Source organism: Gossypium hirsutum, chromosome A07, assembly GCF_007990345.1.
Source record: "Gossypium hirsutum isolate 1008001.06 chromosome A07, Gossypium_hirsutum_v2.1, whole genome shotgun sequence".
NCBI classification, from domain to species: Eukaryota; Viridiplantae; Streptophyta; class Magnoliopsida; order Malvales; family Malvaceae; genus Gossypium; species Gossypium hirsutum.
In genome coordinates, this window is record NC_053430.1 from 71,994,104 (window position 1) to 72,009,717 (window position 15,614).

Consider the following 15,614-nt stretch of genomic DNA (forward strand, 5'->3'; position numbering starts at 1 on the left):
AGGTTTTTAGTTCCTATGCGATGATGAGCTTTGGAGCTCTTTATAACTGTGATAGGACCAGGAACTTTTTAGGAAATATAAGGAAGCATAATTACTCGTAATGAAATAGCTGAAACTATAAATTATTCAATAAAAATTATAAAAACTAAAATTAAAATAATAATAAAGGAAAATGAAATAAAAAGTACTCAAATAAGATAAATAAAGATAAAAGTGAAAATAAAAATAATAAATAAAAAGTTTTTAAACATCGTCATCGCCGGATGGTTCGCGAGGTGGTGTTGGCGATAAGAGGTGGAACTGCTGACAAATCTGATGTAGAGTCGCATCAATTTGATCAAAACGCTAAAAACATTACTGCTCAAATCGTGCAAGGCGCTCAAAAATATCAGAGTATGAAGCCGCCGCATAACCTGGATGATGGATGGGTGGTGGCTGAGGAGGGTAGGTGCCACGTCGCTTTTTGATCACCCCCATGTTTAGCATGCTCGAGATGCCCTGTGGGGACATCTGGTCGATGAGAGTGAGGGAGGATGATTGTGTTGCTGTGTTGAAGACCCCAAAGTGTCGTGCCAATCGAGTCACATAGGGACCTTATAGAGATGAACCCCTCCGATGTCGCTCCGTCTGATGGCGGATGGCGAGGTCGATGAAGTAGGCGAGGTCGAGGACGTGCCCGTACGCCATGCTCCATAAGAAGTAGGCGTCGTGGGTGGTGATGACGTCGGTGCTCTCTTGTCATCCCGTCAGAGTTTGAGCCAGGAGGGCGTGTAGGTACCTCACGGATGGAGGGAGAGCCGATGCCTTGGAGTGGCTAAGATCGTAGGTGGCTGAGGCAGGGACGAGATCCCTCCAACACTTTGAGGGAGAGTAGTGGATGTGGCGGTGGAGGGTGTCGAGTTCATTGTCGTGTATAAACTCTTCCGTGGACAACCCTAGTGCAATCCCGAACTCGGGTACGCTCAATTGGCGCACTAGACCACCAAGGCAGAACTGGATCATTCCAGGATAGTCGAAGTTGGTCATGACAGTCTGAAGATGGAACGTCGAGCAGAGTTCCAACGTGAACTCGAGATACGTCGGCTCGACAATCTCAAAGAAGAGCCCCCATAGGTCAGTCGTTAGGAGGGCTCAGACCGCGTTAGCCAACTGAATCTATTCAAGTACGGCCCAGTCAATGCAGTGGCCCACATCTAGAGGTCGGGCCTGTAATGTCTGAAATAGCTCCTCCTGAGGTCCCAAGGGGAACTTGAGGAAAGAGTGACCGATCTCAGCGGTAGGACCCGAGGATGACACTGCTCCTTTCCTCTTCTTCGAGATAGGGACAACGGTTTTCTTACCACATGAGGATGACATTGTATATCTGCATTGAAAAGTCGAAGTCCAACCAATATGTCCCAAGAATAGCATGGAAAAACAAAACAGAATAGGAATATTTCATGAGACTCACGTACAAGATGAAGTAAACAAAGCTAAAGCAACTAAAGCAAATATATTAAGTTATTAAAATATTTTTATGATAATAATGCTACGGGAATATCTAATGCATGAGTGCATGTGGATAAGCATAAAATCCATGGAAACAACAAAGATGGATGAATGTAATATGAAAAATGGCAGAATTCTTTAATAATAAGCATGAGTATTTCTATTATTCTACTATGAATATTCACTGAAAATAGTCAAATGGATCAGAGAAAACATGAAATAGGCAAAATATTTAAAGAAAATAAGAGAGAAAAGAGTAAACAAACGCAAAAGGAAGAAGCTTGGGTCATCAGAAACAGTGTTGTGGCGGCGTACGGGCGTGGCAGGTAGGACGTGTAGAGTTGCAGCGGCTAGGGTTAGGGATTTTTGGGGAGGGAAATGATGAATAGTGAGGGTTTTATATAGATTTTGTGGCACACAGCCGTGGGGCACGCCCGTGTGCCCTAATTTTTGCCCGTGTGTTTCCCAATTTTTAAATTTAAGCGCGTCTGACATTCGCCCCACACCCGTGTTCCTTGGGCGTATGGGTGCACACGGCTGTGTCGCACAGTCCTGTCTTGCTTTATTCGCTTCTCCCATGCCCGTGTATGGTAGCCCACACCTGTGTTAGTTTGACAGTGTCGATCACGGGGGCTGGGAACGGGAGTGTCGAATGCCCGTGCTAATTTGACAGGTCTGCCCACGGTTTCAAAACACGAGCGTGTCACACGCCCGTGTTGGTTTGGCAGTTTCACCCATGGCCTTATCACATGGCCGTGGCAACTTATCACATCTCGTGTTGGGAAAATTTTTTGCCATGTTCGTTTCTCCTCCTGTGGTGTGTGCACGGCCTAAGGCACGCCCGTGTGCCTGACCATGTGGATTGGAAAACCCTGTGTTTCAAGACTCAGTTGTAGGTTAAATGTGAAAAACTAGAATTTAAATAAATCATTACTGTTAGTACTCGGGTTGCCTCCAGAGAAGCGTTTATTTGTAGTCTAAGCTTGACTTACCTCTTTGGCGTGTGATCATGGTGGCTCGAGGAGTTTACACTCCTCATCCCTGCTATCAACTTTATCAATACAAGGTTTAAGACGAGTATTGTTTTCCTTAAAAGTTTCGAATTTGGGGTGAATTACCTCGATTGTACCATATGGGAAAATACTGAGTACCGTGAAAGGAATTTCTTCATTAGGTTCAGAAGTGGTAATGCGAGGATCTGCTATATCTAATAATACTTTGTCTCCAACCTTAAGTTGATTTGGTGATGTATTGAGCTCGTCCTGGCTCGGTTTCGATTTATCAGGTGTTCTCAATTTCTGTGTTCTCCATTCATCTAGTTCCTTGATTTGTAGCCTTTGTTCTTCATAGGGAGGTCCTTTGTTGTTGCTTGAACATGGCTCGTGTAGGTTCTTCGAACTTATTTCCTATAAAGTAGGTTGCACCACATGGTCAGTTTTAGTAGAATGATTTATACAACCACCTTCAATTTTCAATGTGTTACTTGAATTATGAGCTTGAAGGGTGATTGTTTTATCTCCCACACGAAGTGTGAGTTCACTTGTGCCAACATCAATTATTATTCTAGCGGTTGCTAAAAAAGGCCTCCTTAAAATTAAAGGAACATTACTATCCTCTTCTATGTCTAGAACAACGAAATCAACTGGGAATATAAATTTGTCAATTTTAACGAGTACATCTTCAATAATCCCCCTAGGAAATCTGATTGTTTTATTGGCGAATTGAATACTCATCCTAGTTTGTTTGGGTTTCCCAAGACCTAGTTGTTTAAACATTTTGTAAGGTATGACATTGATACTAGCCCCTAAATCAGCCAAAGTATTATTTACGCCTAGGCTACCAATTAAACAGGGAATCGTAAAACTCCTTGGATCTTTTAATTTGTTAGCCAGCTTATTCTGTAGTATGGCTGAGTAAACCACATTTAGTTCCACATGCGACACCTCATCCAACTTCCACTTATTTATTAAAAGCTCCTTTAAGAATTTGGCTGCGTTTGACATCTGCGAAAGAGCTTTAATAGATGGTAAGTTAATATGTAACTTCTTTAATAATTTAAGGAATTTACCGAATTGTTCTTCTGTGCGGTCTTTCCTTGTCACGTTTGGGTATGGCACACGAGGTTTGTACTCTTTACTTACCGGTTTCTGGTCATTGTGGTCCACCTCACCCTTACCTTTACTTACCACAGTTTCTTGCCTCGGTTCTGGTTCAGGTGAAACAACCCTTCCTCATCTTGAATGGTAATTTCATTGATTTGCTCCCTTGGGTTAGAGTCAGTGTTACTCGGCAGGCTACCTTGTGGTCGTTCAGATATCAATTTAGCGAGTTGACCTATCTAAGTTTCAAGCCCTTGGATCGATACTTGTTGATATTTAAGTGCTGTCACCATATTCTGAAAATGAGTTTTTGACACCGAGATGAATTTTGTTAGCATCTCCTTAAGGTTCGGCTTTTTCTCTTGTTGGTAGGGTGGCTGTTGTAAGCTTAGAGGTGGTGGTGGTCGCTAATTTCCTTGGCCTCCCCATGAGAAATTTGGGTGGTTCCTCCAGCCTGCATTGTAAGTATTACTATAAGGATTATTTTGAGATCGAGGATTATTACCCATGTAATTAACTGCTCATTCTCCATGTTGTGGCCATAGGGTGGGTAATCTGGATTACTTAATCCACCTCCACTTGCTTCGCACTGCATTATAGGGTGAACCTATGAAGAACAAAGAAAACCTTCAATTTTCTTATTCAAGAGTTCTACCTGATTAGAGAGCATAGTGACCGAATCAACGTTATAAACACCGGATGCTTTTGTTGGCTTTGTCCTCATGACTTGCCACTGATAATTATTCAGTGACATCTCTTCTATAAATTCATCAGCATCTTCAGGTGTCTTATTATTGATGGTTCCACCCGTGGTTGCGTCAACCATTTGTCGAGTCGAAGGATTCAGGCCATTATGAAACGTTTGAACCTGTAGCTAGAGTGGTAACCCATGGTGAGGGCATCTTCTCAAGAGGTCCTTGTATCTCTCTCATGCATCTTAGAGTGTTTCTAAATCCATCTGCACAAAAGAAGATATCATTATGTAATTTAGCCGTTTTAGCCAGCGGAAAATATTTTAATAAAAAAATTTCGGTCATTTGTTCCCAAGTAGTGATTGACCCTCGTAGTAACAAATTTAACCACTATTTAGCTTTGTTTCTCAATGAAAAAGGGAATAACCGAAGGCGAATGACATCATCAGAAACGCCATTAATTTTAAATGTATCACACAGTTCCAAAAAGTTTGCCAAGTGAGCGTTGGGATCTTCGTCCTGCAAACCATCAAACTGAACAAATTGCTGTATCATTTGAATTGTGTTAGGTTTCAGTTCAAAAGTATTTGCAGCTATAGCAGGTCTAACTATGCTCGATTAGTCCTGTTAAAGAAGGTTTAGCATAATCATACATAGTACGCCGAGCATGATTCTGATTAACAGCAATCGCAGGAGGTAGCGGATTTTCTTGGTTTTCAGCATCTTCTCTGTTGTGGTTGAAGTATCGTCCCCTTACTCTTACACTGTGTATCGTAAGCTTCGCCTTATTTTTCTTCGGTTTCTATGAACTGTGCAATCGATCTCACTATCAAACAGTAATGGTCCCGGCAGGTTTCTTCTAGTCATACACTATAAAAACCTGCCAGGAATGAAGAAAAGAAAAATTAGAAAAGAAAATAAAAATTTAAATTGAAAATAAAGTAAAATGGCTAAAGTAATAAAAATTGAGTGTTCCTAATATCCTAGTTCCCCGGTAACGGCACCAAAAACATGATACGTGATATTCGCGATAGGTTTTAAATATTTATAATTAATTGTTCTTGAAACTAACTATTATCACGATGAAGGCAAGTGTACCTATCGAACAGTAGTATAGCTTTAGCAAGACCGGATTGTTGAACCCAAATGAACCAAGAGTACTAGTAATTACCTTCTTTTTATTATCTATTCTAAAAATTAAGGGATTTGGTTATCTAAACTAATTACTAAACTAAGAGTGCACAGCGAGAAAATTTGAGAAAATACTTTTTAGAAAATTCGATTGATTAAGAAAATACCTAAGGAAAAATCCACCTAGACTTCACTTGTTATTTGACTCTGAATCAGACGATTTATTCATTTGACTTGATCCGTAGAAATCGCTAAGTTATATTATTATCTCTCTCAAGACTAATAACGTCTAACCCTAGGTTGATTAATTGAAATCTCTTTCTAATTAACTTCCTAGTGTTGCATTAACTCGACCTATGGATCCTCTTATTAGGTTTCACCCTAATCCGGAAAAATCTTACCACCCTATCTCTAGGCGTGCAATCAACTCCGTTTAATTATGACAAATTTACTCTTAGACAGGGTCTATTCCTCCTCTGAATAAGAGTATTAACTCGAATCAATATCCTGGAATATTAAAACAAGAATTAAGAATACATAATTAAGAACAAGTTAAATATTTATCATACAATTCAGATAATAATAACAAGATCCGTCTTAGGTTTCATTCCCCTTAGGTATTTAGGGGGTTTAGTTCATACTTATGAAAGAAAACATCTCAAAAGCATAAAGATAATAAACCATAAGAAAACCCAAAACTCCTGAAGGAACTTGAAGGGAGATCTTCAGTCTTGATGATGAATCCGACTTCTGAGATGGATCAATTAGCTTTCCTTAAGTAATTCCCTATTGCCTACTCCGCATCTCCTTTCTAAGTGCCTCCTCAGGTGTTTAAATAAGCTTTAGAATGCATAAGAGCCCTCAAAATTTTTCTTTTTCTGAATAGGGTTATACTTGGGCTCGGTAGGGACATGCCCATGTGACATGCCCGTGTGCGATTACTCCAGCCCGTGGTCAAGGCTGTTGAATAGGCACGGGCGTGTAGTCTACAGTGTAAGTCATGCTTCGATCCTGCCAAAGGGACACGGTCGTGGGACACGCCCGTGTGAGAAAGCCCAGGCCATGTTGATTTCCTATGTGGGTCCATTTTCTCTGTTTTCGGCCCGTTTCTCGCTCTTTTTACTCTCCTATGCTCACCTAAGTATAAAACATGAAATTAAAGAATTAGGAGCATCGAATTCGGCAAATCTAAGGAGAAACCATCCATAAATATGCTAAGCATGGGATAAAAACATGTATAAATTACGATTTATCATCCATCTAAGCCTGGGGATTTCCTGCACAACTAACAGACGAGTGAGTTTACGAAAACTCAATGTGTAAAATCCCAAAATAGCAGATAATCAGAGAAAATGCAACCTGCGCCTAAGCCCTCTTTATTCTAGCTAGGGCCTTAGCCCCTTTTTCCAATAATAGTAGTAATCAGGGCCTTAGCCCGTTTCGGTAACAGAGGCAGTCTGGTCCTTAGCCCATTTCAGTATAGTATGCAACAAAGAGTCCTACCCAATCCAACCGCTACACACCAACTCCGTAGCAGCCCTACGCACCATGTGGGGATAAAATCGGCCCACACAACCCTACACGCCAAGTCGTACCAATTTCGGTGCTATAATAGTATTTGCAGTGGAGCTGCCAGTAATAGGCTTATAACCTTTCAGTACACTTCCTCCAAAATCATATAACCCATCCCATGTAATGTGTAACACCCCTAGCCCATGTCCGTTGCCGGATTAGGGTTAAGAGGCATTACTGAACATTTTACAATTCATATAAACATGCACACTATATATATTACAAATCAAAATTTTAATTGCCTCAAAGCTTACAATTTAATCAAATATTAAGTCTAAATTAATTATGTCATTGACAACACAGCTCAAATAAAATATAATCCAAAATGTATCAAAACAATTTATACATATAAAAAACATATAATACATTAATAACTTCATTACTAAATATTAAATTTATTTTTATACAAATCGTGCACATACTTATACAAGCAACTGCATATCATTTACTTACCAACAAAAGATACATTCCATAATAAATAATTATATATATATCATCAACTCAATTAATTATACTACTCAAATAACTAACTAAAACTTACAAATAATGTACCATTAGGAACCGAAACTTTCTTATTAATATTTGTTGATTTTGGTTAACCAAGAAGCCACATAGTCAAACATATTCTTTTACTTCACTCAATAATCATAAACCAAATACATCTCATATAAACGACATATATTTTAATTTGCTAAAGCATTATGTAGTAAAACATAACACACATCCATTATTATTTTAAAACCAAAATACATGATCAACACCATTATACATATATCTATCAAATAGATTATGAATCTGTATATATCTTTTCCACATTATAAACCAAAGCATACTAATATAATCAAGAACCCAATTACCAGTCAAGTAACTACCTTATTTTAATTTCAGCATATAACCGAACATATCTAACAACTAAACTTAATTATTAAAAACCAACTTCACATAAGTATCTAATCTTAGATTGAACCACATTCAAATTATCCAAATATTCTATATATATACTTATTAAGGCCAATACATTCGTACCACTTCCAACATCATTAATCAATTTTAATAATCAAAACACATATCATAAATGCCTCTCATCCATAGCACATAACATGATAATCAAAATAAGCTCAACCCATAATTTAACCAAAACCAAACTCAAGCATAATAATTAAGTCGTTTCAATGCGTAAAACACCTACTAAGAACATCATCTATTCATAATACTTAATAATTTAACTAAAATGGATTTAACCCACAATCAAGCATAATCGAATTATCAAAACCAAGATCACTAAACATTATAATTAAGCACACATAAAACCAAGTCTAAGCATAATTAGCAAGCCATTTTCGCATGGCTTTATATACATAACCAAATTCCACATCTCAAAACTATGTTCCAGCCTATAAATGCCATAGTTCAAGTTCAACTATTTAAATACCGAAGTTGTGGATAGTGTGATTGTCTTTGCTGACGATCCTCGAGCTTGTAACTTGAATCGAAGGAATCTATAAGATAGGAACACACAAAAAAACACAGGGTAAGCTTTTAAAGCTTAGTAAGTCATAGGCAAATAAACAACTCTGTAACATTATCAACCAAGTTAAACCAAGACAACTTGTAATATTATAACACATTTAAATCCAAACATATAAAGTTCATAATATATATATATAAATATTCATTCATAAAAGTCACCTTGACCGAATGCTCATATCACCAAATTATCATATTACCATTTAATTTCCAAAGCCAAATAAATTATTATCAACCTAATTCACATACACAAAAACACACAGACTTATGAGTCAAAATATATTTCCATATACATATATAATCTATGTAACGGAATACACATAATCACACATGCAAAATTTTAAGGCTCATTTCAATAATAGTTTCAAGACCGAATACACTTACCTCATTTTAGGTAACAACAAGCTAATTCATACTTGGCTATTTAGCTCATTTTACACATTTGATCTCAACTCATCTATGTCCGATGAACCACTCAAAATTTGATAGGACAATCAGATAATCATATATATATATTACAATGCCAACGTCCCAGACGTGGTTTTACATGTAATCACAAATCAATGCCACTGTTCTAGACAGGGTCTTACTAGTACACATATATCGAAATCACATATCGATGCCATGGTCTTACTCGCACACATATATCAGAATCCTATGTCATGACATATGTATCCTAACTATTCCCAAGGTTCATACGGGCTTTTGGACGTCATAACTCGGTTGAAACGAATTCAGAAATGTAGTAGTTAAGCCTTTTCATATTAGACCATAACAAATATAAATTCATACCTTTCATAACAGATATATATATAGCATTTAACTACAATTAAACACATCCATTTACTCATAAACTTACCTCAGACGTTATAAAACAGAACAGGGCAGCTAGTCGACGACTTTTGTTTTCCCCCGATCCAAATCCGATTTCTTTGGTTCTTGATCTAAACATATTCAAAATAAGTTCATTGAAACATATTTTCTTTCAATTTAGTCCAAAAACACATATATAGACAAATTACCATTTTACCCCTAACATTTACAATTTTTACAATTAAGTCCCTATTGCACAAAACACAAAATACACCAAATTTCTCCATACCCAAGCTAGGCCGAATATTACCCATGTCTATACAAGCCCATATAATTCATTTATTTCATATTTTAGTCCCTCAAATTATTATTTTAGCAATTTAGTCCTAATTACTCAAAATCATCAAAAACTCCAATACAAAATATGTTAATCTAAAACTTATCTTTCATATTTCATCATCAAACAACAAAAATTACAATCTCTCAACAATGGTATAACTCAAAATATTTACCAAAATAAAAAATTCAAGCATGGGTTTTGAAGTACTCGAAGCAATGAACTCAAAAATGTAAAAATTATCAAAAACCGATCAAAAGCGAACCTTGATTGCGCTTTCAAAGTGCCGGATACCCTAACTTCTTTTTCTTTTCTTTCTTTATTTGTTATTTCGGTGGATGAAACAAGAATATGAACATTAATATTTAATTATATGTTTTATTATAACATATATAAGTTATTAGCTATTTTACAAATTTAGCCTTTTAAAATTAATATAAAACCATTATAACATATGCCTATTACCGTCTAAACAATATACTAATGGAATATTTACAACATAAACACCCCAATTTAGAAAGCCATTAACAATTAGGTTCCTTTTAGAAATGACCACCAAATTTCCCTTGTATGCGATTAAGTCCTTTTATTTAATCGGATACCTAAACGACAAAATTAAATCACGAAAATTTCACAGATATAATTTCACACAAAATAAACACAAAAAATAATTTTAAAATTATTTTTCTAACTTGGATTTGTGGTCTCGAAACCACCTTTCCGATTAGGGTCTAAATGTTGTTACAACTCTCCCCCTTAAGAATTTTCATCCTCGAAAATCTTACCGGTGAATAGGTTCGGATAACGTTCTCTCATTGCACCCTCTAGCTTCCACGTTGCTTCCTCAACTCCATGTTTATGCCTTTTCTTATTTTGCAACTCTTTAATCTCACAAGCCAGAATATGAATCGGTTCTTCCTCGTACGTCATATCGGGCTTAATCTCAACCTCAGCTGGACTAATCACATGTGAAGGATCATATTGATATCTATGAAGCATCGAGACATGGAATACATTGTGGATCTTTTCTAGCTTAGATGGCAACAACAGTCTATAAGTAACCGGCCTGATACGTTCTATAACCTCATACAGCCCAATAAACCTCGAACTCAATTTGCCTTTACGACCGAATCTGAGTATCTTCTTCGACGGCAAGACTTTCAAAAAGACTTTATCTCCAATCTAAAACTCTATATCTTTATGTTTTAAGTCTGCATATGATTTATGACGGTTTGATGCTGCTTTTAGATTTTCACGAATCACTTTCACTTTCTGTTCAGTTTCTCTGATCAGGTCAACCCCGTGTATCTTATTTTCATTGAGTTCAGTCCAATACGATGGTGTACGAAATTTAGGACCGTACAAAGCCACATAAGGTGCCATTTTGATACTCGACTGAAAGCTATTATTATACGCAAATTCAATCAAAGGTAGGTATCGTTCCCACTACCTTCAAACTAGAGAATGCAACATCTCAACATATCCTCAAGTATCTGAATGATTCGCTCAGGATGACCATCTGTTTGCAGATGGAAAGAGGTGTTGAAATGTAATTTTGTACCTAGTACATCTTGCAATTTCTTCCAAAATCGCGATGTAAATCTTGAATCTCTATCTGAAACGATAGATATAGGCACACCAGGTATAGAAACAAAGTGAGCTGATTTAGCCAATCTATCCATAACAACCCAGATTGCATCTTTCTTGCTTAGTGTCAACGGTAAACCAGATACAAAATCCATAGTAACTCTGTCCCACTTCCACCCAGGTATCATGATCGGCTAAAGCTCCAAAAGGTACCTGATGTTCAGCTTTTACTTGTTGACAGACTAAACATCTTGCAACAAAGTCAGAAATGTCTCGTTTCAACCATGCCACCAGTAAAGCTATTTCAGATCATTATACATCTTTGTACTACCTGGGTGAATAGACAAACGACTGCTATGAGCTTCATTCAAAATCATTTGAATTAATTCCAAATTCCTCGGAATGCATATTCAGTTTTTGAATTTCAAATAGTTATTAGCATCAACTCTGAATTCTAAATCAGTATCTTTCACACATTGAACTCGTTGTGCTAATAATTCATTATCCACCTTCGGGCATCACATATTTGTTGAACAAATAACTGTCTAGCTTTCAATTCAGCTAATATCAAACCATCATCTGACATGGCCATATGCACATTCATTGCATGCAAAGCAAACAGTGATTTTTGGCTTAAAGCATCAGCAACAACATTAGCCTTTCCCGGGTGATAGTCAATCACAAGCTCGTAGTCTTTTAACAATTCTAACCATTGGCGTTGTCTCAAATTCAGATCTTTTTGAGTCATCAAGTATTTCAGGCTTTTTTGATTAGAATAAACATGACATTTCTCACCAAACATATAGTGACGCCAAATTTTCAACGCAAACACAATAGCTGCCAATTTTAGGTCATGCGTCGAATAGTTCTTTTCATGTGGCTTTAACTGTCTCGAGGCATAAGCTATAACTTTACCTTCCTAAATCAAAACACAACCCAAACTATTTAAAAATGCATCACTATAGATAACAAATTCTTTACCCGATTCTGATTGAACTAGCACTAAAGCTTCGGTCAAAAGGGCTTTCAACTGAGCAAAACTTTTCTGGCACTTCTCTGACCTCTCAAACTTAACATCTTTCTATAATAACTTCGTCATCGGAGTTGCAATCATAGAGAAACCTTTTACAAACTGTCTATAGTAACTAGCAAGTCCTAGAAAACTTCAGACTTCAGAAACATTCCTCGGAGGTTTCTAATCAAGTATAGCTGAAATTTTGCTCGGATCAACCCGAATACCCGAAGCTGATACAACATGGCCCAGAAAACTAACATATATAGTACACTCGGAATTGGATAGGACACTCGGATAATGACATATATATCGTACAATGCTAATGTCCCAGACATGGTTTTACATGTAATCCTAAATTGATGCTACTGTCCCAGGCAGGGTTTTACTCATACACATATATCGGAATTACATATCGATGCCATGGTCTTACTCACACACATATATCAGAATCCTATGTCATGACATATGTATCCTAACTATTCCTACGGTTCATACGGGGTTTTCAAACATTGTAACTCGGTCGAAACGAATTCGAAAATGTAGTAGCCAAGCCTTTTCATATTCGGCCATAATAAATATAAATTCATACCTTTCATAATAACATATATATAATATATAGCATTTAACTACAATTAAACACGTCTATTTACTCATAAACTTACCTTGGCCGTTATAAAACAGAACAGGGCAGCTAGTCGACGACTTTCATTTTCCCCCGATCCAAATCTGATTTCTTTGGTTCTTGATCTAAACATATTCAAATTAAGTTCATTCAAACATATTTTCATTCAATTTAGTCCAAAAACACATATATGGACAAATTACCATTTTACCCCTGACATTTACAATTTTTACAATTTAGTCCCTATTGCACAAAACACAATATACACCAAATTTCTCCATACCCAAGCTAGGTCGAATATTACCCTTGTCTATTCAAGCCCATATAATTCATTTATTTCACATTTTAGTCCCTCAAATTATTATTTTTGCAATTCAGTACTAATTACTCAAAATCATCAAAAACTCCAATAGAAAATATGTTAATCTAAACCTTATCTTTCATCTTTCATCATCAAATTAAAAAAATCACAAGCTCTCAACAATGGCATAACTCAAAAAATTCATGAAAATAAAAAATTCAAGCATGCATTTTATAGTACTCGAAGCAACGACCTCAAAAACGTAAAAATTATCAAAAATCGAGCAAAAACGAACCTTGATTAAGCTTCCAAAGTGCCGAATACCCTTGCTTCTTTTTCTTTTCTTTTCTTTCTTTATTTGTTATTTCGATGGATGAAACAAGAATATGAACATTAATATTTAATTATATGTTTTATTATAACATATATAAGTTATTAGCTATTTCACAAATTTAACCTTTTAAAATTAATATAAAACTATTATAACATATGCCTATTACCGTCCAAACAATATACTAATGGAATATTTACAACATAAACACTCCAATTTAGAAAGCCATTAACAACTAGGTCCCATTTAGAAATGACCACCAAATTTCCCTTTTACCTGATTAAGTCCTTTTATTTAATCGGATACCTAAACGACAAAATTAAATCATGAAAATTTCACAAATAAAATTACACACAAAATAAACACAAAAAAATAATTTTAAAATATATTTTTAACTTGGATTCATGGTCCCGAAACCACCGTTCCGATTAGGGTCTAAATTGGGCTGTTACATAATGCAACAAAATAACATACGTGTATGCAGAAATAACATGCTCAGAATCAATCATATATAATACGGGGGTATTTCAGTCAATTTACCGCATAGGTGTATAATGGTCATTTCATCATATTAAGGTCCAAAGATACTTATCGACCTAACAGTATGACCAAGTCGTCTAGGCGACCCGTGCAACCTTATTAGTCAAACGGTAATAATGGGCCTACAAGCCCCTTACGATGGCCTGTGTGGGCCCACAGTCGCATCTAGCCCACAAAGCCCATAAATAGCCTTATCCATGTAGTTCACACAACCTAGATCAATATTTAGCGCACTTGGCGCTATTTCTCCGTGTGGGGCCCACAAGCCGATTGGGCCCACACGGCCCAGTTGGGTCCAGTATGGCCCAGTTCCGTTCTGGACCATGAGAACGCTCATGGCCATCTCGCCGACACACAGCCATGTTTCGTAACACGGCCCGTCACACACCTTTTTTGCTTTTCAACCTTTCGGCTTTTCGACTTTTCAAACTTTGTAGTTTCACATCAATCAGTAGTGTTCACACACCTGTAATGGAACTGTTGTCACAACCCTCCGAGAATAAAGCACTTAAGATTCATAACGATCTACCATTAGCCATATTCATGGTACTTCTAAACCAAAATATTGAAATCACATTAACTGGTTTATTACTACTTACCAAGCCACCAATTGCTGAGCCCTTCTTGTTCACCACACAAACTCCTCCAAAGCTTTAACCTCTAACCGAAACAATAACCGATTCATCAAAAAAAATACTTCATTGCAAAAAATAAATAATATCCAAAGTGCTTACCACGAGTGACCGGACTTCCTATTGCGAAAGGACAATCAACCGAACTCCTTAATCATGGAAATCGTGCCCCTAGCACATTCGGCAACCATAGAGTTAAGTGATAATCACTAAAATGAGATAAGGCTGAATGAGTAGGGCACAGAGAAGAACAAGAAATTGCAAACCTAAGAAGAGAAAGGACTAACCAATAATCGGCCTAAACTCCAATCTAAATGCCCAAGTACCAAAAGTGATGTTCAGTTTTAGCAATAGAAAAGATATCCCAAAAGAAAGGGGAGAAAGAGAAAAGTCGGCTATAATCAGAGAAGAGTAATTAGAGTTCAACTTGAAAAGAACAGGATAAAAGGGTTCAGCCTCACAACAAAAGGGCAAAGAGGAAACAATGGGGGAGAAGTGCACTTAGGCAATCGGCCAAGTTGAGAAGAGGGGGAGAAAATCCGTGAGAAAGAAAAGAAGAAGATAGGGGACAAGTAGAAATCAGCCAAGATTAAGGGAAAAGTTGGCAGTACACTTGGGGACATTTTGAGGAACTACTCGAAACCAGAAGAAGGAAAACGCAAAGCACACAGTTGAAAAACCTGAAATGTGGGGGGAGAATTCGGCACTAGGCTAGACTATGACCAAAATTGGCATAGTGGAGACTCCTACTTTCAACCAACTACTCTTTCTCCCCCACTCTTTAATCCACTCCCCCTATCTCTCCATAAATCTCTCCACTTTTCCCTCACTTGACTGATTCAAATTCCCTTCCCCTTATCAGTTTTTCAGTCAACCACTACTTCCTCCCCAAAGCAACCAGTAAAAATAATCTCCCGTACGCATGAG

At 37.0% G+C, this 15,614-nt stretch overlaps 1 non-coding gene across 1 annotated transcript; it reads left to right on the plus strand.

Annotated features, from left to right (window-relative positions):
* Positions 1 to 4,471: 4,471 nt before the first annotated feature.
* LOC121204305 (small nucleolar RNA R71) lies at positions 4,472 to 4,575 on the plus strand. The gene has a single exon (XR_005899233.1). It is a non-coding gene; the product is annotated as a small nucleolar RNA R71 (small nucleolar RNA).
* Positions 4,576 to 15,614: the final 11,039 nt, after the last annotated feature.